Here is a 25,253-nt window from a genome sequence, read left to right as displayed (position 1 = left end):
TTTTCCTCTTTCTCTGCCTCTGCCTCGTCCTCTGCCTCTGCCTTCACCTTTGCCTCCACTTCCTCTTCCTCTTATTCCTCTTCCTTCTCTTCCTCTCCTGTTGCAGGTGCTTCTCTCACCTCCTCCTCCTCTTCCTTGGGGCTCCTCACCCATCACTGGTGGCGGGTCCTGCCGAACCCAGGTTGCCCCCTGGCACCACAGCTGAGCCAGCAAGCCAGGGCAACCCCCAGCCCGGTTCCCAGCACAGGGTCTGGCCCCATCCTGCCGGTGCTGGAGGGAGCTTTTAGCCACCAAAAGGCAGAGCTCTGGCACCCCACAGCCATACGCCACGTGCATGGGCTGCCAGCGCAGCATCGCTGGCACAGGCTCCTCTCTCCCGCGATGGCCTTATTTTAATATATTTGCACTGAATAATACATATTTCTTGTGAAGAAAGGCGGGTATCTCTGTGCAGGGGGAGCTTGGCAGCTCTGAATACTGAGCAGCCATTTCCTCAAAGCAGTAGGATTCAACCTGGTAATCAACCCTATTAGCATTAAAAGGAACTGTCTAAATGTCAAGCCATGTTCAATAAATAAGCACTAACACATTTAGAAATGGCTTAGAAAGGGGAATTAAATTTTTAGCTGCTAATTGTGATTCTTATTTTAGATTTCCTGCCAACTCTAGCTTTTCCATTCAATTGAGACGATCATTTGGTGCCAAAACGAAGGAAACGAGATGGCCTGGAAGTTGAGGGTGGGCAAAGCTGTTCATACATCACAGAGTATGATGGGGACCTCAGCCCCTCTCACAAGCCCCTGGAAGCACCATAAGGATGAGATCAGCACACCTTTCGGTCAGGTACCTTCCAGCCTCCTGTTACAGTGGTGCCCAGATCCTCTGATACCACTTGATCCCACTGGAGTGGCGAAAAGCCAGGAGACAAAGGAGAGGAGGGCAGGCTCCTGCCAGCTGAAGGCATGCAGCCCAGGAGGCAGGTGAGCAGAAGCAGGGAGCACAGCTTGCTGGAGGCATGTTTTATAAGCGGTGCGGGTTTTAACAACCCTGCTCCTCTGGACCCAGGCACCTCCAGCGCTGCCTGCGTGGAAGTGGCTCACCGATGTCTGGTGCTTTGATGCAATAATGACATGTAACTGATACTGATGGCAAAGGCTAATCCACTCTGCCCCATAATGTCCCCAGTCAATCATGCAATATTCTGTTATTGGAAAAACTCATTTTTGCCCCTCCGATAGTAATCAGTGTATGCCCTGAAGCACAAGGCTTGATAGCCTGTGTAATTTGCAGCCTAGCTTAAGTGTAACTGCAGATGTTAATCCTATTTATATAAATGCCTGACAAGCAAAAGTAGGGATGGAGGTACGAGCTGCAGGGCAGGCAAAGGCATAGAGCTGGATTTCCAGGAATTCTCCTCCTGCAGATTTCAAGCCGCCACACCCCAGTGATGGGAGACTGAGAGGTTTGGGGTGGGCAAGGGGAGATAGCATAGGCAGCGTCTCTGCAGTTGTGCCCTTCCTTTTGCCTGGTATCTATCCTGGAGCAGACCTCACCATGGAGCATGTCTCCTGCTCTGGGCAACCACTCTCTACCTAACAAATGTGTGTCTAAGCTTGTTGTGAAAATAAAAAACTAAAAAAAGAAAAGAAAAAAGAAAAAAAGCAAGATTTTCTTCTTTCTGCCTCTAATTCCTGAGTGCAGAAATCCAGACAGAAGAAGAAGAAGAGAGGAGTTGCCTTCTCTGCAATATTTTGTCATCAGACTTTCAATGGACAGCCAGGAGCGTTGCCTTGCTGAGCCTACCTCCCCTGCTCGCTGGAATCAGCCGCATTTTGCCTTGCAGTTTTCATTTTGCAAATTTGATGATTTTCTTCTCTTCTAAGTTTTGCTTCTAATTTCTATCCACCTCCTCTTTCAACATCTCACTCTCTGTTTTCCCACACACCCCACCCAGCCCTGCCTCTCTCCTAATCCCTATTCTTGTTTTCCTCTCCTCCCTGTGGTTTGTACTTCTTAGTTTTTTGTTCATATCCCCACAGTTGTTGGTATTTTTTCCTTCTCTAATCTTGTATTTCTTGCCCTTTCTCTCAGATTTCTAGTTTTTCTTCTTTTACCTCCTTTCCCAACTCTTTTTCTCCAAACCACATCTTTCTTGCCTCCTGGTCTCTGACACCGCATGTCCCACCCAGCTGAGATGGGGCAGAAACCTGTCAAAACTGAGGAGAAAGGCCATGGGAGGAAGAGGGATGTGACCCTTCAGTTTAAGGCTGGAACTCCCATGCATCCACTTGGCCCTTCCCTAGAGACTGACTCTGATGTTCTGACAAAAATGTTCCCATTCATGTTTCTCTCCTTGTTTTTATTATGGCCCTAGATCACTTGTCCCCAGTGAACACAAAATAGTGCTTATCTCTGATCCACAGTGGCAAAAGAAGAAGTTCAAATGCTTTGGTCATTCTTATGAACAAAATGTTTTTCGGTTTCGCCTGGCATTTTCAAAGGATGGCAGATGGGCACCTAGAAAACTCAGGATTTATCTCACAGTGGCTGTGATCATTCCCAGTATCGCACTGTACCTTGCTCACACAGTTCTGCTTGGTTATTCTCCTTTCTGTCCTCAGCTGCTGCCTCTTCCTGGGTTTCGGCTGGCTCCTTGCTCTCTCCAGCCTTGTAGTACCCCTCCACATGCCTGGAGAGCATGTCTGTGGCTGGAGAGAAGAGCAGGACTTCTCTCAGCATGGGGACACAGTGCTGAAGCTGCTCCTGCACCGTGGCAGCCTGCGGTGGGTGCCAGGAGGGGGGACTGTGTGCCCCTGCTGCAGCCAGCCTGGGCGGAGGAGAACGTGGGCCAGCTGAGCATGACTTGCTGCTCCAAATACCTTTCCTGGGACTTTTGAGGAGGGTGTCCCACAGGCCAGGAGACTTGTGTGAGCTGAACCAAGGCCCAAGGTCATCCCACTAAGTGCCTGAATTAGGAGCCTAATATTGTCAACAGCAAGAAACAGGCACCTCCAGCAAGAGATTTGGAGGAGTAGGCACCTAGCGCCGGGGGGATGAGACAGGGACACAGCTCTTTAGTTAGCCTTTCCTAAAAGGGCACAAAAAAGCATCTCCTCACCTTGCCAGGGTGCAATGAGGCCTAAACACATTAAATAACATATTCTGGGTGAAATGTGCTCTGTAGCGATGCTAAATTTTTCTGCTCAGCTGCTCAGTACTGAAAATACCCTCTGAACTGGTTGTGCAGGATTGAACTGTGGGAGGAAGGGTTATGTACTGAGAGAGGCACCGAACCTGCTCCCATCACAGGTGGATACTCAAAACACACTTGCAGTGGTGATGGGTACTTGTGTCTGCTCACTCCATCTATTTCACCAAGGAGGGGGAAGAAGGGAGGTCACTGCTTTGTAACTGCAGGAAAGCTTCAGTTTCTAGGAATTCACACCTTTGAGTGAAATCTAACCCAAGTCTCTTAGGCCACATGGAAGAGAAAGACTTAATGCCAGCAAGCCTGGACTTTGCAGGAGCTGTGACCTGCTGATGACCATGGTCCCATCGGGACAGGAGGGATCCAGCTGCCCAGCAGCATTTCCAGCCATGGATTTCGCTGGCTTTGCTGCCCTCCCAGCAGCCCTGCAACACCCAGCACCTGCACCCTGACGTGTTACTGCTGGCACCATCCCTTGTCCTGCAGGATCAATGAAACAGCAGCATTTCCCTGGTCTTATTCCAGGTTTAGCTAACCTAAACCAAACACCAAGAATCCCTCAAACCCAAAGCAAGGAAATCTGAACTTCACAACCATTTAATTAAGGATAATACCCCTGGAAACATAGTTATAGACTACACTGTATTTGTTGTGCTTTGTTTGCCTCCTGTTCATCTCTAGGGATGTCTCCCACTTGGGCAAGAAACATCAGACAGGCTAAAACCACATGTTTGTGGGTGCTTTACCTCACCAACACATCTTCTCTGCCTGGTTACACTGCGTCTTGTTTACTTTTTAGAGCAAGGCTGCGACAGCTTGGCCCTGTCACACATTTCCATAGCTGCAGGAGCCCCGACTGTGGCCAGGGCTCTCCCCACTTGCTGTGGTTCCAGCTGCAGGGTCTAAGGACAGCAGTAACGGTGGGCCGGCAGGGACCGGTAATATCTTTAATTGTACCTATTAATATAGATGGAAAAGAGAAGACGAGCATTTGGGCACATTTGCTGCTTTCTTTCAGACCTGAGAAATAGTTGGTACAGCCAAGAACACATTTTCCACCCCAACTGTATACTACAATTGATCTAATAAAAATGTATTTCATTTGCCTACAAAAATCACTCTTCTGGGCACTTTACAGCCGTAAAGCATGCTGTTTTCTATTCCTGGGCTCCTTTAAAAAGCCAAGTCTTGCTGCTTATATTAGTGAACGCACCAGACACATGGTACAGCCAAGTGAGTACTGCTGTAGGAGTCTTCACATTACAGTTTTCTAGGCTTGATCCTCCAAGCACTTAAATTGATTTTACACTCATGGTACTCCTGGGACACCCAGGCAGCTGCTTCAGGTTTTCACCAGTTTAAGTAAGATTAGGATCAGGCCCAAGAGCTTTACGCCTTGCAGCAGCCTGCATACTGCAGGCGCTCTTACCTTGGTGAGCTCATGTCTGTGTTTCCAGGGGACAAAGAGCAGGACTGGGACCCACAACTGGCATACATGCAAAACTGATGGTTAACTGTGGGAACCGGCAAGCAAACTCACATTAAACCAGGCAAAACTGATTTAGGATCTGGTTGTGATGCACATGCCAGAAAGTAGCATTTGGTCCTTTTGGCATCCCTGAGAGCATGAACAGAGGATGGTTTGGTCAAAAAAGGTGTATTAAAAGCAGAACCTTAATGCTGCTCACCTTGGTCTGTGGGCTTAAGGCTGCTCCCGCTGCCCATGGCCTCTGAGCTCTTCTTCTCTCTCCTATTACTGAAACAGCCTAAACATCATGTTTTAGTTATAAAGTGAGTTTAGTGGGTGGAAGGGTGGGAGGGGAAGGGGGATTAAATTTACTGCTTCAGTGACTACAGATCTGAAATAAATCTCCGATTCAATGATAGATCAATAACACCAAGATTGGGTTTAAATTATTAATAAACTATGAGAAACGAGGATAATTATTCTATGAGTCACAGCTCTCTAATGCACTGCACATTTTTTCCCAAGACATCTGCATTGAAGCACGACCTGCCTATCTTTTGGCAGAAAGCTGTAGCCAAGAAGTTAATCCTTTTTGTTTTGCTAGCTAAGCATTTCATAAACCCTCGTGGGGCTGAGACAGCCTAGTGATAACGTTGTGCTTCTCTCACAGAGAAACCCTTAGGTCAGGATCCCCTAAAACATTTAGGTGTCTAATTTGCCCCTGGAAATCAATGTGATTGATTTGAATCACATTTGTGAATGGGTCAGAAGGCCCTCAGATGTCCTTCTGAACCTGGATGGCTGGAGATCAAGGAGTTGTGTGAGAGGAGATGCTGGCCTTGGAAAGTGGCCTTGGATGGTTGCAGAGGCCCATTGTCTTGGTGGCAACAAGTAGGGACAACCTCAGGACTGTGGGAGGGGGAGGGGAGGAAAGGCTTTTGCACGTTGCTGGTAGACTGCAGTAACAGCACCACAGAAATGCTCGTGAACTTCAAGTGGAGTTCACTTCACTCCCCCTTTTCAAGCAAAAAAGAAGTACCCGTCAGTCTGAGGAGGCCCATTAAAATCAAGAAGCTGAAGACTAGAATATTCCTCCATTCTGGGTTGCAACCATCTCTGTTGGGTGAGACAGCCCACACTGACTCATTATGGGCTAGAGATGCTGAGCACCTCTGGGTATCCTCCCACCTCAGTGGGTGTCATCCCTCAGCTCCAGCAGCACGGCTTAGGGTGGTGGTGGAGAGCAAAACTGACTTCAAGGGGAAGCTCACTGCAAAACCAGCTCACCACTGCTCTTTGACGGAGGGGGCTGGGGTTGTAGGGGCTCAGAGCACTCTTGATGATGCTCATCAGCTGCTGGGCTATCAGGCAAGGTGTTCAGCATTGCCTTGGCTTACCAGAAGAGTACCTTGCTTAACAGGAGAGGAACAGAACTCAGGATATTGGTAATGGAAGGCATTTATCCTTGTCAAAGTACTTCAACCAAATCAAAATCTCTGCCAAACAAAGCTTACCTTGTAATTTATTTTTTTTTATTTCAGTAAACGATGCAAAAAAGCCACTTTTTAAAAAAAAAATAACAACCATACAATTCTGAGTACTTGGGATGTTAGGCAGGATTGCTTTAAATGAACTTACCATCCCCCCGGCACCAGGGACTTGTGTGAACAGCTCCACTCCATCTGTGTTATCTCATCCTCCGTGTCATGCCTTCTGCTGTGGCAGGAAGGAGGATATCCATCTACATGCTGTCTGCAAAGAGGTGACACTGGGTGGGATGCTCCTTGGTGGTTCATGGCCAGTGGGGAAGAGAGCTGTGGGGTTTAGGAGCAGGCAAGCTTTTCCCAGCAGTTTCCAGTGATTCTTGGCGGCGTTATTTTGGACAGCGAACACCAGTCACCTTAAATGAATCCTGCCTCAGAAGATGTGAAAGTTAGGTCTCTGCAGTGTGTGGAGGGAACAGACGCACTGGCAAAGCTGAGTATGGCAGAGAAGAGAGGGGTGACTGCCAACACCCCAAAATGGGCAAGGAGTATTGATAGCAGCTGTGCGCAGTCCTCTATGGACTTACTGCTTTCCTTGCCTCTAGTACACTGGATGAAACAAGGTTGTATCAGTCCTAAAATCTCTCTCCTGCTTATCTCAGCTTACACAGTTCTGCAAATGGCATTAGGTGACCCCGACTCTGCTGGGTGATTCAGCATCACTCCGCGCCCCACACAGGCTGGGGCTCTGCTGGAACGCCCCTCTTCTACTACAGCACATCCAGCAGCAACTGGGGCTTTCCATACCCCCTCCCACTCTCTCCTTTCACCTGAAGTTATCTGGCAGGGTATGAAATCATTCTGAGCCTACGACACGGAGCTATCAAGGTGTCCAGCTGCTACTGTCTGTGTAATGCAGGCGAAATTTTTTGATCATCCCTGTGATACACAATTTAAAGATGCCTGTGGCCTTGACAAATGAAAAAAAAGAACTTATCACCAAACATGGGGGGAAAAAAAATGTGCCAAACAAACTGTGATTGGGGCCTGATTTGATCTGATTCAAGCGAAGGAGTGAAGAGTTTTTGATTTTTTTCTTTTTTATCTGCATCAGTAATTCAACAAGGCCCTTACACATCACTGCTTTTTTATTAGTTACCTACAAATTTTAAAGGATTCTGGGCACAGGGCACACAAATTAATGCATCTAGGGATGAAAACTTTCAAGGAATAGGGGGAGCAGTGATGCTGTGGTGTTTTCATCATGTGTTTGCTCTCCCAGCTCTGCTGAGGTAGCCAAACACCATCATTTCTGCCTTATGCATGAGGAGCAGAGCCCAGGAAAGGGCCATGTGCAGGTTAACTGGGACAGGTATCAAACGCAAATTTCATGGGGACCCCGGTTCTGGGACTCAGGGGTGGGCAGGTGACTTGGGCTGCTCCATGGGTCAGGCTGAAGTTTGCTCGAGGATGAGATGTTCTTAGGTTGAGCAACCTGCCTGCCTGTGATGGGTCTGGGTGCAGCCCCAGCAATGTACAGGCAGCTGGCTGCATGCACCCCACATGCACCCCAAATCACGGCCGGTCCCTTAAGGACAGCTCAGGCCAGCCCTGCAAGATGCTGCTGCTGCTGGGTCCCCTTCAGCTCCTGGGGCAGCAGGTCCACACCTCGTGGGAAGGCACAGACTTCTCAGATGGGTTTGGAATCTCATTTTTGTTACGTCTGGGTAGTGCCTTTCTGTTAGCCTGGAAACCGTAAGGCCGATTTCCCTTGATATCACAACAGAGGCTTTACCTCAGACCATAACATTTTCATAATTTGGGGAAGAAATAGAGCTTCTTTTGGGCTGCAAGTTATGAATTTATAACCCTATAATGAAAAAAACCACCTTGCTGCATGTTCACGTAGCAATACAACAGACTTCCCTTAGACAGCTGCTTATATCCATTTCCCTTGGTGCCAAGCACATGTGGTAGCATCTTTAAGGAGAAAAGCCAAAACATCCTTCAGATATTCATATAAGGAATATTATCAATGGGACTGAGTGACATTTAAAGTACACTGCAGAAGAATTTGGTCTTTATTTGTCTCTTGAACGAGTGCCTCTACCCAATTTCTCTTCTCTCCCCTTCCCTCTGTCTGCAAGGAAGATTAGATATGTCTAATATTTATATCAGACAGCTGAAAGGGGTGAGTTACATCCCCAGCCAATGTAAATCCATGTTGCTGTAGCAGCATCAGTGGTGTGAAGGGTGGTATTACACTGATTTACCGTGGCTGGGGAATCAGACCTCCCTTTCCTCCCCAGCTGGAAGAGCAGCCTGCAAAATAAAAATCACACATTGCAGCCACTTGGGGAGATGCTGCATGGGATTTATCAGTCCAACAAATAAGAAAAAAAAATTAAAAAAACCCTCTTCAGAAGCTGACAGTGTTCCTTTTAATACAGCAAATGCTGAGGGGTCCAAAGACAACAACTTGGACAGACATAACTTCCAGTTTATTAATAGCAGGGGCACTGCAGCAGCTGCCAGGCTGTGGATGTCTCAGGCATATTGTAAATCTCCAGTTGTTCGGTGTTCCTGCTGCTTGCCTGCATACGGCATGAATACAACGTAACGTGACTGAATTATATAGAAAAAATGTTACCAATTACTCTCCTTACTTGGATTCCTTCGGCTTAGAGCCAGTGGGCTGAACTGACGGGGAATCTGTTGCTGGTGCTGGAGAGGAAAGAAAAAGCTTTCTTTTAAAAAGAAAAAAAAAAAAAACAAACCAACAAAAAAAATCCTCTTTTTGTGAAGAACAGTGGGGTCTTTTTCTTGCCTTAAGATTTCTTGCCATTTCATTATTTTGTATTTCAGATAAAACCTTCCCACCTTAACGAGGAACATTTTTCCCCATCGGTTTTAATGGTATAATAAATTGCGTGAGAGCAAAGGAAAAGCTCCCAAAACTGAGCTGTAAAAGAAGTTGCTGGAGACCGAGGGCAAGCTTTGGAGAAGAAGAGACAAGAATTACAAGCTAATTTACTTTGCTTTTCCATTCAGGTTTTATCTGTAAGTAGCTTGGGTCTGCTTATTTTACTGACTCCTTGGGAGAGCGTATTCCCATGGGTGTTTCACCTTCCCCACTCGAGGCGTGCAGCTGCGTAGGGGCAACGGGGCAGGGGACCAGGGCTACCCCTCTGTGGGAAGGACATGGTGCTACAGGCATGGGGAGGAGACTGGTAATTTTGGCTTGAACACCTCGTACAAGCAAATGAAGTGTCCTGAGGGATTTGCTGTCAAAGCAGCACCTTTCTCCTCCAGGTTTGCATTATTTCAGCGGCCACAGGCTGCACGTTTCCCCCTGCATGCAGAGTGCAGCAGACCTGGGGTCTGTTACCACCCCACCTACCGGGTTGATTGTACCTCTCAGATCAGCAAAAATCCTCTATGAAATAAACCAGCGCTTATGCAACCTACTTTGGTGCCTACATCCCAAGAGGTGTTATTTCTAAAAAATCAGAGAGGACAGAGGGAGAGATTTGGGGCAGGTGTATGCAGAAGGTGGTGGGAGAGAGGAGAGACACCCACGGGCAGGCAGAGGTCTGGGGAAAGAGGGTGGACATAGAGGCATTTGGGGAGGGCAGTAGGGTGGCAGAGTAAGTTGTGGAAAAACAATGTAGAAGAGTAAGAGACTTGGGGAAAAAAAGAGGCATGGATGTGACAGGGAGCCAGAAAAAGCATTGAAATGAAGGGTGTTACTCAGATTACATAAGCCACTCTTACGAAAGTCAAAAAACAATGAAAAGAGACTGAAGAAGGCCAAAGAAGCCTCTGAATCACTGTAGTGTACAAATTCTTGAAGACGTATTAACTGTTCACTGTAGGTTCCTAATGAGGCATTCCCATACTTGAGTCTGCCTGGTAAATCTATTTGTGTCCAAGTACTAGCCTGCTACTGAAACAGGCTGAAAGGAACTTCATATTTCATCTGAATTTTAAATTGTGATGTGGAAATTCAACAAGCGACTGCCTGGGATAGCACTGAGAGAGGTTTCTGCATGCACTTACTTCCAGTCACTTGTGGCTGTTTCAGATCCTCAGCCTCTTGATGGGGCAGATTTGTCTTCAAGGATACAGCTCACACATATACCTGCTAAGAATACTTGATTTCCACGTGGAAAGCTCTTCAAAAACAAACATTACATGTACAAACAGTTGATCTTTCTCATTCTTGGGAGCTGGCAAATTTGTGTTGAGAAAAATGCAAAAATGAGCAGAAAACACTTCTGTTGGCCAGCCCCCAGGGAGGACAAATGCATGAATTCTCTAGGAAATAGGTAACCCTTTACTTCAAAGATTGGCCTGTCTCTTTCGTGCTGGCTGTGCATTTTTGGCTGTGCCAAGGCAGGCTATCCTAGGGGCTCTCCTATAACAGGTGGAATGCATGTTCATAGCGTGTTCAAAGAAGAAATATGGAAAAAGTTCAAACTTTACTTTAAAAACCCGATTTAAACTTAGGACAAGGACAAGTTGTCCCACTTGGACCCCAGTTTGGTATCCAGTCTCTGTTGCAGAAAGCCACACTCTCTCTGTGCAGGGAACCTGTTGCTGTTCCCCATGGCTTTGTGAGCAAGACTAGTCCGCTTAATATAATCTCGTATTCTCTGTTTATTGAAGGTTTCTTCAGAAGTCGTGTACTTCTTTTCCAACCTTTTCACATTTTTCCTTGTGAGAGCAGAGCTGGAATCTGGTGACCCAGTACCAGGGAGAAATATTTTCGGTTGGGGCTGGTAGTGCCAGATCCTGACAGCTTGCGTCCATTAAACTTATCTGCAATGCATTAAGGAGATGAGAATCTTCAGCAACAGGCAAAGTCAATTCATCATTCTGGTAACAAAGAAAGAAAGAAAAGAGAGATCCCATTAGTCATTTAGTCCTGACGGGCATATTGATTGATGTAGTTAAAATGTTCACACTAAGATAACCTTATTAGATTGAAAATCACTTTCTTTTCAAGAGGATCTACTAGGCTCCAATTCAACAAAGCACTTAAAGAAATACCTGATATTAAGGGCATCCCCAAGTCCCATTGGTGGGATTTTCTTAAATAGGATCCACCTAACACTGAAATGCCAAAGCTTAAGGTAGCTAAAAAAGATAGCATAATGCCTATCTAGGTTCAGATATGCCCAAACCAAATACCTTGCGTTATGCAATGGTACCCTCATCCCCACTAAGGCTGTACTAAAGATTGCATCGGTGATTTAATTATTAACCTAGTTTGCTTTGGCTGTAAAATGCAGTACAGCTGAAACTTACTGTATGCGGACTGGAACAGAGTGCACTTTATATTCATTACTAGTACTCAGACAAATTATTTTGGACATTTTATGCTACATGCTGATGAAGAAAAAAATAAAAATGTACAGTGGAATCTATTGAATCTGTTTAATTGGACCTGCTGGTGGTCATCCGACCATGCCAATTAAATAAAGACAAACAAAAGCATCTCTCAAAGGACTTGCAGTGAATAAACTCAGGATAAATACTGCATGATTTTTGTTATTGCATTATCCTGTATAGTTGTGTGTCTGAAACACAAGCTAGCCATAAAAAGCTACTTGCCCTCCTGTTTACAATATCTGGTTAATTGTATCTGCATCTTCCCTTCATGCACTCAGCCTGTTTAATGTCAAAAGAGAAAGGAGGGAAAAATAACAAGGTTAGTGTGGCAGAACTAGTGCTTTGCAACCTCCTTTTCTCCTGCCTGTCCCTCACTGCCAGTTCCTGTTGGAAATGATGTTCCTATGCTCTGCCTGACTGCAGAGACAGCTGTTTCCAGGTGTTTTACTGATGCAGGAGGCTCAAAACATTTGGGCACCTGACTCACCTCCAGGCTATGTAACCTGCTGTCCACATGGGCAGAGTGGTCTGCGGGCACTGCAGATGTACAGGGACCACGCAGTGGGACGTGCTCCTCACCCCTCAGTTGGGCTTCCCTGATGGGACAGTTTCTGAGAACAGAGTAAGCAAATGCCAAGCAGGAATGTCACAGCCCCATCCATGGTGAAGGTGCTGACTAGACAGGGTCACAGCCCGCACTGTTTCTGTGGGACTTTGGCAATGGTCAACTGTTACGTGTCCTTGCGTACTAAAGAGCATAGGCCTGAGACATGGTGGTTAGAGCATTTTAATCTATATGGCTGACCTAGTCCAGTTTCTTAATACAAGTGCCTGACAGGATGGACTGAGATGCTGCGGAGAAGCACATCTATAGGGTATCAATACTGCTCCCTTTGTCAACTTATACACCTCACTGAAAGAAATCACTGAGCTGGTCTGGCAAAAGCCATACTGTCCAGCTCTGTTGATTCACATTAAGGACTATCTTTAATTCTCCTCTTATACTTCTCTCAGGATAATTTTTTTTCAGTTCTCTGAAACTTTCCTTCTGATCCAGGACTTGTAAAAACCAATACCAACAAACCAGCGAGACCCCAAAAGTTTCTCTTTTACTACTGCTTTGTCTGGGCTACTTGTCTACACCTGATTTTAAAGCACCTAGCTTTACAAGTGGCAGTCTAGCACAGCATCCTTCATTGCTGGGACAGAAAGTATCTCATTATTATGTAATCTAATTACATTGCTTGATTTTCATCGCCTTAGAGAACCATCTTTGGAAAAGTTTGTGATTTAGCCTTTCATGAACAATTCTGTAATTTCTCTTATAACAAATTGTTAAGATTCCTTTGCTTCTTCATCATACTTTAAAGCATCTCTGATGTCACTAACTCTACTGATCATTGTACTGCTGTCCTTTTGCTTCCTGTGTCAAGTTTTCATGGTCACAGACCTACAAAACAAGCCAGGCTGGCAGATGCCACTGGACGTTGCCAGGGTCCAGGCCCCTCCCCAAAGCAAGTCAACTAGATCAAGGGCCTTGGGGTTTTGTCTAGTCAAGTTTCAAATGCCTCCAAAGACTGAGATCCTACAGCCTTTCTGACTCCAGTATTTAACTACTCGCATGCTGAAAATATTTTTGCTAATTTAATTGGGATTTCCCGTACTCCAGTGTGTGTCTGCTGCCCCTTATACAACCACAGTGCAGTACTGAGAAGAGCTGGTTGTCTTCTCACCCTCTCATTTGGCATCTATTGGCAGTGATGGGATGTACCTGAGCATTTTCTCCTCCAGGCTGAACAGTTTCAGCTCTCTCAGCTTTCTTTTATGCATATAGGCTCCAGCCTTTACATGTCTTGGTGACCCTTTGCTCCAATATGGCCGTGTCTCTTGTACTGGGGAGCCCCAAAATGGACACAACATTCCAAACGTACCTCATCAGTGCCAAGCAGAAGGTAATAACCATGCCCCTCCACCTGGGGTTTGGAAGTCAGGTCCCACCCAGCTGTTTTGGTTGCTGCTTCCTTCAACTCACAGTCACCTTCATCTCCCCACTTTAATGCCTTGTAATTGCCATTTCCCTTGGATGGCAATGTATGGATCTGGGCAAGCTCAGCAACTGCTCTGGGGCAAGCCAATGCCATTTTCGCAATGTCTGAATGTCAGGGGCTTTTCTGGCCCCACGTCTGTGCACGACACTTCACCTCTGGCCAGGTGCTGTGATTCACCTAGGTAAGTCCTGCACACCATCATCACTTAACATTGGCTGCCAGCCTTGAACTCTTCCTCTTCCACAAATGTTTTAAAGGACATTTTAGAGTGTATTCTTAGTAACGCTTCTAAAAAATTTTCTCTTGCACTCTCAGTAAAGGGGAATTTGAATTAGTAAAAGCACAGCTGAAACGAAGAGTTTTCAAGCCCAGGGGAAGAGCTCGAGCCACGAACATGAAGACTTAACTCACCTGCCTGGCTCCACACAGCATCATCATCAGCGCCTACGGGTAGGATCTCTTCCTTAATATACCGTTTGTCAGTGTTGCCTTGTCACCCTTCCTGTCCTGATTTCCCCCTATAACAAAAGAGAAAAATCAGCTTATACAGTAAGTGTGGAGAGCTTCTTTTCCAGTGGTGGTAAGGCATTTGAAATGGACTTTCCCATTCTCCCTTACCACTTTGCACAAAACCATATAGCTGACCCTATGGGAATCATATATCAGGAGGGTAAAGCCTTCAGGACAGACAGCCTCTGGCTCTGTGCTTGTACCGTACCTGCCACGCTGAGCTTTCACTTATTAGGACGGTCCTGCTGATTAATATGAAATACAGTAGCTTTTAGAGGACTCTCTCCCGGTACTTGGCACATCAAAGCTGTGCAACTCGCGCATCAGCAGTTTCCCCACAATTTGAAGAAATGCAGTACTTGAATGTTCATGTTGAACTTTTCCAGGAAACTGAAGAGAATCAAATGAAGCATTTTATTGAATTCTAAATAGGGTGTTTTTTGTTTGCATGCTTGCTTTCATCAAAAGAAATGTTCGAAACAAAAAGCCCATGGCAAATTAGAGGGATGAAACGCCGCATTTTAAAAGTGCCAAAATTAAAGATTTCTGCTTTGGAAATTTGCCTCCCCCTCTCCATCACAAGCCATTCTGAGATTTTGATATCAAACCGCCATATTTTTCACTTGACCTGATACATATTTTCATTACCAACCCCAATCTTTTTTTTCAAAATGCAAATAAACATTTTGCTAATCTGGCCAGATAGGATCGCCACACAAAGAAGAGTGCTCTTGCTTTTGTAAGCTCATAGTTCATGGAGACTGGTGTTAAATAGAAAAATCAGTCACATCAAAATGACAGGCTTAAAAATCTAATAGATTATGGTAAGCTGCCCATTACAGTGTCACAAGAGATTGTCCACGAAGTATTCACAAACACATCTGCAGCACAGCAACACGTCTTCTCCAAAGCCGTATCTGTCCCTGACATCAGAGCTCACCATAAAAAGCAAGTGAATTCAAAGCAACATTTATTGGCTATTTCCTCTGTGAAGCTTCACTTTCTCTATAGCTCTTCTGTTCTCATAATAATATGCTGAAATCTAGTCAGAATATTTGAATCTTAGAGAAAAAAACACAGCTGAAGTAGCTGGAAGGCGAAGGGCTTTGGAGGCAATTTCCTCTGATTCATCAGGAGACAAAGGCAGCGAGATGACTGTGTTTGTGTTAATAACAGTGGAATTGCCTCTCTGGTGCTGTTACCCCTATATTTCTTTGGCTATTGCTGTCATGTCCCATCTTGCAGCCCCTACTTCTTTGCACTCAGGCTGGATGTACCCACAGGAGGTCATGGCAGGACCTCTTGCCATCCCCATCCTGGGGCACTACCCTGAGCTTGGTGGGGCCAGTGAACAGAGCTGCCCGGTACCATGCTGGTGTTCCCATCACAGCTGCCAACTTTGCCATCAAAACCTTCTTTTCCTTACTCTGAACTCTCCCATCATCCCCCATTAAAAATCAATCTGACTTCACCATTTCTGTGACAATGGCCCTTGGGTCGGGCTCCCTGTTGGGTGCAAGGGTGGCCAGGAGAACACTGGCAAGCTCTTTTGCTGAGAGCATCTGGTGGGATGCAGTATCCCAGGCAGCTCTGCTGGGTGCTGCAGAGATATGTTCAGAGGTGACACCTTCCCTATGGGATCATCCGAAGGAAAATGGTATTATTTGCACGGCTGTAACTCCCTGGGCAGCCGCAGAAGGCAGAGAGTGCAATGCCATCAAATGAGGATTAAACTCTGTGCCGTACTGCAAAATGTCAACTAAATTAATTCCATTTGTAAGCTCCCCGCACATATCCCAAAAGGTAGGGGGGTGTTACGTACATAAGGCTAGAGAGATTTTTATACACAGGCATTGCAGGGGAATTTCCACACCACAGTGGGTCTGGAGAGAATACTATGTAAATATGAGTTTAGTCAGCCTCAGCTTTCCTTTGCTATCTTCAAGATATTTGTGCTTGTAGAGGGAATCTTTCCCTCTAGGCAACGCCTGCTTGATCCTACGGGATTTATAATCTCCTACGCTATAGTCCACTGCAATCAAAGGCTTCCGATTGTGCCTCTACTTTGTTTAGATCTGACTTTGTGGCAGGACTTTACAAAGCAATATGTGATCTCAGGAGCTGTCAGACTCACAGCCCAGGAGAGTCTGAAGTCTTCCCGTCTCTGCAGGCTCCCTGTTTTGTTGGAGCAGAGGGGCCCACTGGCACCATGGGTGCTGCGATGCGCAGAGATACGGGTCAATACTACCCAGCCAGGGCAGGTTGGGCTGGTGGGAGTCCACACTTCCTTAAAGGCTAAAAAAGCAGCTATATGTGTATATATATGCATATACGGATATGGGGACCTATTTACAGATCCAAGAAGAATAGTAACTACTTTCCTAATAATGTGTACATTATACACACTACTATTATTATTATATACATTCTGTGCATTTTTACATTAAATATAATAAATATAATAAATATAATATTATCTCTCTCAAAAAAAAAAAAAAATAAATATGGGCAATAATTGCAGAAGAAGCCCATTGAAACCAGGCAGATTGTTTCACCTATTTCTGTCATTGAAGTTGTGTCCAGACTAGATCTCCAAATTTCTATTTATAACCACTGCTCTTGTAGAGAAAACAATCTCCTAAAATAACTCCATTTCTGCACTTTGCGCTTTCAAAGGTGTTTGGAAAGCAATTGGTTGCCGTAAATCACACAGAAGACTCTTGAGTGGTCTCCTGTTGTGCGGCCTTTGTGCCTATTGCATCCCACCAGTTCTGTAAGGGCGGGCAGAGCCAGTAATACTCCTCTCAGCAGTGTCTGTAGTTTGAAGGGCTGCATCCAGAAGCCTGGATGCCACCATGGTGGTTGACACCAGCTTCAGCTGAGGGGCTGCCTACCTCTCTGCAACCCACAGTGGCCACTTGTAGGAATCCTAGAAGGATACGGCAAATATATGGTGATCCAAGCCCCCGTGAATTCACTCAGCCTCAAGGTCATAAAGACTGTGCTGTTTCTGCAGGTGCACAGATGAGAAGCAGCTGCCTCTGCTTGCCACCACTAACACCTGCAAATTAGGAGTTAAACCCTTATATTCTGGTAAATCAGAAAAGTAACTTCTCTTCCTTTGCATTTGTAATATGTAGGCTTAGGAGGGGCATGCAGAATCAGACTACCGACCCCTACCACCGGGATTTTCAAATAAACCTGGTTTTAGCAGATGTCACTGCCTGGGCCGTGGAGCAGAGACGACACATGCTGTATGCACAGCTGATGAGCTACAGCCCATGAATATTCTTCAGAAAGCCCAGCCCTTCAACAGGATAACAATTACATGATACAGTAAAACGACGCGGCTCCAGCCGTAAATCATGGTTATTAGCATGTGTTCTGGGATTTGTGTCACAAGAGACAAGGAGTAAGCTGAAGTCAGATAGTCTGAAAGAATAGAAATCCCCGATTAACACTGCCAGTGGTCGGTTCTGGCTCTTTCCTGCTCTGGAAGTGAGAAGGACTCGTCTGACAGTGCTGCTGGAGATTTACTGGCTTTGGCTCTGTGTAACACGGAGCTGAAGTTACTGCCGACTGCGGCTTTGATTTCTAACACTGCAGCGAACTGCAGGTAGAAACATTTTGTGCTTGTTTTGGCATGCAGGACCTGATCCTCTCATCCATGCAAAGGTCTTTTGGCAGGAGAGTCCTTCCTGCTTCACGTCCCACAGCACTAGAAGGAAGATCAGGCACCATTGCCTTTCACCCTGTCCTCCACAGAAGCCAAATATTTTGTAGAGATTGGAACAGCATTTCTTACAGGTGGCGAATAATGCATAACTAATCCATTAGCCCCCAAACACAGAGCTAAAGGCCATAGTCACAAGGCACCCAGTGAAATGCCAGTGATGTAAATTCACAGAAATACTGAGTAACTACAGTTACTGTAGGTTTAGAGCAGAATAAATCACAGAATCGCAGGCACTTATGCTGAGAAAGAGCTGAGAAGCTCTCTGATGTCTCCTGCTTCCCTTCATGGAATAAACTATACTTACACTATTCAACTGAGCCTCTTTTTTATGCTAGGCTCCCCTAAGTGTGCATCTAGCAATATAAATGTTACAGTAAGTCTCAGGAAAAAATACATATATTCACAGAACTGTCTATTAAAACTACAAGTGCTGAAGTAGAAATCTATGATGGTGTAATCTGAATAAAATAATGAAATAAATGAATGTGAACATTGTTGATGAAGAAAGAGCAGATAACGAGAAAGAAGCCAAGAGCCAATGCTGTCAGCACTGACCCTGCTGAGGCACAGTCCTACCAAATGCCCTAAAACCCACTTGCCTGCATGCTATCCATAGGCACCTTGGCCATAGGCTGCCTGCAAGGCTGCACTGTCCCTGTATGCCATTGGTACAGTCTGCCAGCCTGAGGGTCTGGGCTGGCACCCTGAGATGGGGGCAGCCAGGGGGCACTGGCTCCAGATCTCACCTCGAATCTCTCAGCAGATTTTGGAGAAAGTTAGTTTTCCTTTTTTTTTTTTTTTTAATTAAGGTATGTTATAGTATGGTCTGACCAACTGTTGCTCTTACATTTCAGGAAAATCTGACTTCAGAGAGGGCTTGGGGGGCTGGAGAGGGAGGTCAGCTCTGTACCTGTTCCCCTCCCACCACCCATCCTTGTGTTTCTATCCCTACCTGCTTTGAGGAAGACAACAGCCCTTGGGGCACCCTGCAGCTTCCTCCTTCTCCCTATGTAAACCCCTTACAGTGCCAGGGTTTTTCATGCACAGTTTTGGTTTTCATCTCCTGGGTGAAAGGGAAAATGGGGAAAAGCAGCAACAAAAATGGGAGTAACAAGGTGTCCTGGTTTCAGCTGAGATAGAGTTAATTTTCTTCTTAGTAATTGGTGCAATGCTGTGTTTTGGATTTGGTGTGAGAACAATGTTGACAGCACATGGATGTTTTTGGCTGATGCTGGGTTGTGTTTGTACTGAGTCAAGGACTTTTTGTTCTTGGGCCCTGCCAGCGAGATGGATGGAGTGGCACAAGAAACTGGGAGGGGACACAACCAGGACAGCTGACCTGAACCATCCAAAGGGATATTCTGTACCATCGGATGTCATGCTGAGTCCTATAAGCCGGAGGAAGCAGAAGGAAGGGGGGGGAACACATTCAGCATTATGGGGACATTCAGCGTTATGGCGCTTGTCTTCCCAAGTAAGAGTTACATGTGCTGGAGCCTGGCTTTCTCAGGGATGGCTGAGCACCTGCCTGCTGGTAGGAAGTGGTGAATGAATCCCTTGTTTTGCTTTGCTTCCATGCACCCCTTTTGCTTTAACTGTTAAACCGTCGTTATCTCAACCCATGAGTTTTGTCACTTTTGCTCTTCTGATTCTCTCCCCCATCCCAGGGTGCGGGCAGTGAGCGAGCAGCTGTGTGGAGCTTAGTTGCTGGCCGGGGTTAAACCATGACACAAGGAAACACATAGGTAAATGGTAAAGCAGCATCTGACAGTCACAGCAAGGCCCTGAAAGGGCTTCCTCCTTGTAAAATCCTGAACAGGCATCCCAGGACAGGCTTAACTCTTCAGGCAGGAGTATCCAGGAAAACAAGAGATGCACCCCCCTGCCACGAGGGGTAGGCAGAGACCTGCTGATGGGTAGGTGCCTGGGACATCCTCCTCGTCCTCAGTGGCCCTGAGAGTTAGTGGACTTCTTCCCCTTGTTGTCCTATTGTCCTATTGTCCCCCAATTCTGTCTGGCCGCTGGTGTTGCGGTTCCCAGGGCCGTAACAGTGGAGCAGACAGAGGTTCCTGCCAGCTTGCAACCTTCTCTGGAAATTTCAGCAGGGCGGTGGGAGCCTTGTGCAGGACTGGAGGATGGAGGGAACAGGGACTTACTGTGGTGTGGGATGTGTGAGACTGTGTTCAGAGAGGTCAGGACTGCCTGGCTTGCTGGAAGCAGGATGCTGACCTGCAAACTCAGTGCAGGGAAGGATCGGTACTGCCAGCACCTGAGGCATCTTGACCCAGGCAAGCCCTGAGAGGAGGCAAGTGAATTGCCTTTTAGTGTTTCTCCACAAGGAGAGCCTGGGCATCTCATGCTTGGACCTATCCATTTAATTTACGGTGGATGGTTTCCACCCAAGGGCTCCCTTGCAGTTGTTTTTTTTTTGCTGTGCTGCATCCTGACCTTTCTCTGGCATGAGCTGCCCCCATGGTCCCCAGCACACCACCATCCTCACCCCATCTGGCTGCTGGTGCTGGGGCATGGAGTGAATTAGTAAGCCCTGCTGTCCTCAAAAAGGGCTCTCCAGCTTGGTAGGTTTAGGTCTTTTATAGATATGCCATTTCCCTTCCCATTCAGAGGTGAAATTAGGTTGCTTCTTATTCTGGCAGCTGAGCATCTGAGCTGAAAGGGCTTGGGGTCCTGGGGAAGTCACAAAGGCCAATGACTCAGGCAAAAACTGCTTCTTCATTTAATTCAGAGATTTCTTGAAAGGAAAGACAGGTTTAAAGGGAGCTCTTGCTCAAGTCCAGCTCTGAGCAGTACCGGTGTCATCAGGAAGCTGTGGCCCCATCTCTGTGGCCTCCAGCTTTTTTCACCCTTTGTAGCCAGTTCCTTTGAACCCCTCCATCAGACTGTGGGATATTATCCACACTGGCTACAATGCTTATGGTGGGCACGGGGGATGACCTTACAAAATGCACAGAGAGGAATTAAACTTCGGCTTGGCAGTGTCTTGATGTTGTTTTTTTTGTTTGTTTGTTTGTTTTAAGGGAACAGATTAGGACAGGTGAAACAAAAAAACCCACATGACCAGGTCAGCAGCCATGCAGCCGAGTTGCCTGCAGAGCCCTCTGCTCTACATGCCCTTCAACTTGATGCCACAGCCTGATTTTCCTCTTCTGCGGGACCAGCGGTAAAAAGTGAACCAAAATGTCAGTGGGTTTGACCTTTGCATGTGGTCCAAGAAGATACAATTGATAAGCTGATGGCTGAAGGGCCGGTGGGGCTAGAGGAGCTTTCCTCCTCCCAGCTCCTCCTGCAAAGAGTGAGGAGAAAACACCAGACGATGGTCAAAGAAGATGTCTGGGGCCGGGGGCAGTGCTTGCCTCCTCTTCCAGAGAGCCGTGATTTCGATTTTCACCTTGTGTCCCTGGAATTTCCCTGAGGGTATTCAGATGTGGAAGTTTCTCCTGCAGTGGTGCTGTCAGATGGGGGCTGGGCCTCCACTTCCAATTGCAAAATGATAGGTGGTTTTGTGGAGGCAGGGGACATTTCCTAATATACAGTAACTTAAATCAAAATCATGTATTTTACTGTGCATACCTCTAATATACTATAGATTTTATAATTAACTCGAATTTCTCACTAGGAAAAAGTCAATTCCTGCATGGCAGGGCAGCCAGAGGAAAGAATGTTTTAGTCTACTCAGCAAACAGAGACCTATTTTTAATCCAAAGGCCCTCTGTTAGTTCTTACCTATTTAATGTAAAAGCAGGATTTACTACACATACAACTTAATCCCCTTTTTATATTTGCATAGAGATCCCGGGCATGTATATGAACAGTTTTTGAGATAAGAGGGGGAAGGCCTCAGGAGTCAAAATCATTATTTTTGAATGAAGTATTTAATGCTAAATATAAATATTGAGAGGACTGAATTCCCATGCACTTGCAGACTTCAGTGTCATGCTCCTGAGGATTTTTGCTTTACATCCAGTTATTAAGAGCTTGGTTGTATGTGAATTAAAAAAAAAATAATACAGGAAACCTTTATAGCGAAGACACTTAGCAGGCTTCATTTTCCAGTTAAAAGGAGAGAAAGGTTATAGGCAAAACAGAAGCAAAGGTGGTATACTTCTCATCTCCTCCAAAAGATTGTGGCTAAGGAGTGGATGTGCTGGGCAATAGAAATCCAGCCTGAGGAAAGGACTTTCTCCAGCAGTGACCTCAAAGGGGATTGAAGCTGGAGTTCCTGTGGTGCACATTCATCAACGCTGCTCATTGTAATTCGCATGATTTACGTTCTCACAATCGTGATTAGGTGGTGAAAAAAAATGATCTACACGCGGCTTGACTTCAGAAAGCGATCCTATCCAATCAAGCCCCGCGGCAGGCAGTCCTTTTGATTTAGCATTAATTTTAATATGTGTGGCCCTGAAAATAACCCTCCTGGCTTTGGAAACTTCAGAGATAAAAAGACTGTTGGGGAAGCACTGGGCAGAAGATTATCTCCAAGAGCTGTCATTCCTTCCTCCAGAGGCAGTTTAGCTGGAGTGAAGAATGGGATGCTGCTCTGGCATGAAATTCTTCTAAAAAATGTAGTCAAAGGCAACTTGGTGGGGAAATTTACTTCTCCATATGTGAAAGGGGGTCCAGACCCCGCCAGAATGGCTCATGGAGTTGGTGTGGGCTCAGCAGTGCAGTGCAATGAACAGCAGACTTTTGCCTTACTGGGGGTAATATAATCAGATTAATTTTTGCTCTACTGGCTATAATAAGACTGGCAAAATGCATCTGCATTTGGATGTGAAGTCTCTGACTCACTTGATATCGTTGACTTCAATGGGCCAAGATTTTACGCTGAAGCCTCCTGCTGCTGCTACTCAAAGCTTTCCAAGATAGTCCAGTAACAGCCTGGTTCTTGCCTGCTGACAGCTGGGCTCTTCATTGCAAATCAAAGAACAGAAACCAGCAAACTGCATGTGTGTTGGTCTGATTCTCACTCCTAAACCAGGGCAAAACAGGAGGGTAAAAACCTAGGCAGCATCTTTCCAGCATGCCTTCCTACAGTGCCTTGCTATGTCAAACTTCAAAAGCAAATCTTCACCAGCATTAATGAGCAAGAACTGTGGCCAGTCAGCCAGGAAAATGGCTCGTGGGTACGAAGGAGGATGAAATCAGAAGAAAAGTGTTGCTTAACTACTGCAGGCTGACAAAATGAGTTTGAACACAAAATGTGTGTTGGGTTCAATCAGACAGACAAATGAACAAGAGCATTTTTATTAGCATGCTACATACCAAGATTAAGTAACTGTTCTCTGCTAATAATGCTTTTGAAGCCATTAACCAGTCACACTACGCTGGTGACAGCTCTTTCCTATGCTCTTGAGTGGTTCTCCCACCCTACATTTTTTTTCCTATGAACAGAATGTTGTAGTGCTGATTGCAAAGGACAGACACCTAATTATAGGGCTTGTTATTAGTAGAGTCTGGGAAACAAAAAGTCTGCAGTTCATGTAGTGTAGAGAATGATGAAGCATCTCAAGTCACTAATGTGACTTAAAATGGGGTCTATAGGAATTTGTCCCCATTAAACCCAAGGGAAAGCCTATTTGCAGCAAGATTTGGAAGGCTTTGCAGTTCTGTTTCTCAACTTTTGCCAAAACTGAGCTTGGAATGTTTTCCTGATGTCTTTAGCCCGTTGGTCTGTCTGTCTCACAATGCCCCTCATGCAAGCCTATTAGGGTATTCTATAATCCAGTGTTAATAGATGTCTTATAGGAAAAAAATGCTTGACAACATCTCAAAGGCTTGAGAAGCTGCTGCACTCAGGCACATCCCGGCCAGTTTCTAGGCCGTGTTGTCCCTTTGCTACCCTTGGTGCACGCTCATGGCCTATCATGGCATCGCAGGCTCATTGCCCTCAGTGTGGCTATTGGGAAACAACCTGGGGAAGGGATGGGAGCGGGGCTGTTTCCAGTCAGCACACACCTCTGTCCCTGCTAACAGTCTGCTTTATGGTTGTGCTTAAACCAGATATATTGTTTAGACTAAAACAGGGAGAGAGAGAGAGAAAAGAAAGTGCCCAAGAGTAAATATATGAAGTGAGGGGAAACAGGCACTTCCTTCTGTGTTGCTGAAGGCTTTGTAAAGATAACAAGCCATTAAACTTTACGACCAAGGTCTTAGGGTAGTACTGGTTTGGGTTTTTTATGCTGCAGTTGCCTGCACAAGTTTTGGATTGCTTTTGACACCTCTCCTCCCCTCCTGCGTTTTCCTCCTTTCCCCCTGCCCATTTCTGTGAGATATCGAGTCCTTTGAATAAATTGCACCTATCCATTTCTCCTGGGCTCATTGTCAAGTCCAGTGCCTGTCTCTTAAGGACAGTCCATCAGGCTGAGTTAACCTCGTTTGGTGATGGTGTAAAGCACATCTGGGCTTGTTGCTTTTCAGTGGATGTTGCTAGAAATTTTCTGTGCTGGTACTCCGTTAATGAGCACTGTGTCTTTATGGCCTGATATACCTGACTCCAGAGTCCTTGTTACGTGACACATGGTATGCATGGAGAAAAAAACTTTGGATTTTAATCTGGGCAAAAATAAAGAGGAAAGGGTCATTTCTGATTCCAGACCTCAGTTTTCATGAGAAAAAATACAGATCCTCCAACCCTTCTTCCTCCTCACACTCTCTTTTGGGACTATGATATCTTAGGCTAGTTCTAAACTTTGGCCAAACCTCAGAAGAAACACAGCTCATAATCAGCAAATTATGACTTGCCAGACATAGAGGTATCAAATGCAAGAAGAAAAAACTGAAGAAAAAGAAGAAACAATGGTACGTTCTTGGAACTGGATGAAAGAAATTAACCTGTAATGTACTGTTCAAAGGAGTAACAGAGCAACTTAGGTTAGAAGGATGTGGCAGCTGAACCCACTTGAATATGGAAATCTTAGGCTTTGTAAGTTTTGTGGGAAACCCAGGGCAGACTCACAGAAGAGGAATAATGTGATCTTGATGTTGCTAATGAGCTGGTGGCAGTGGGATTCTGAAGCAGCTGCAAATGATATAAAGAGTTTACCAGGGAAATTGAAGATGGAAAGAAAGGAGTAAGTAGAGAGAGTGACAAAATTATGTTTCAAGGATTCTGGTTCTCCTTGACATAACATGTCAAAAGCTGGAAATATCCAGGCATGGGCTGTAAACAGCTTTGACAATATCTGATTGATGTGGACATTAACTGAAGTTATGACATAAAATATACGATCCTGCAAGTGCTTTATTTTCCCCATGAAAATTATTACCACGAGCACTTTGTGCAGTGACATATATGTGAACTTGTACCTGTGGTTTCTCAGAGACACTGCAAGAAGATGTCAGTATAATGAAAAGCCACTATCTCTATCGCTTATTTCATATGTAT

The 25,253-nt window shown here is 45.7% G+C and overlaps 1 protein-coding gene across 1 annotated transcript in view; it reads left to right on the top strand.

Moving 5' to 3' along the window:
* CBY2 (chibby family member 2) overlaps window positions 1-25,253 on the top strand; it is a 50,841-nt gene continuing 25,588 nt past the window's right edge. Inside the window, exon 1 of the mRNA XM_080375839.1 lies at window positions 1-25,253. This exon is cut by the window's right edge and continues 25,588 nt beyond it. The gene's annotated coding sequence lies outside the window, so the exon portion shown is untranslated.

This window comes from Falco punctatus (assembly GCF_963210335.1).
Source record: "Falco punctatus genome assembly, chromosome: 2".
NCBI classification, from domain to species: Eukaryota; Metazoa; Chordata; class Aves; order Falconiformes; family Falconidae; genus Falco; species Falco punctatus.
This window is presented reverse-complemented; position numbering and strand designations above follow the sequence as displayed.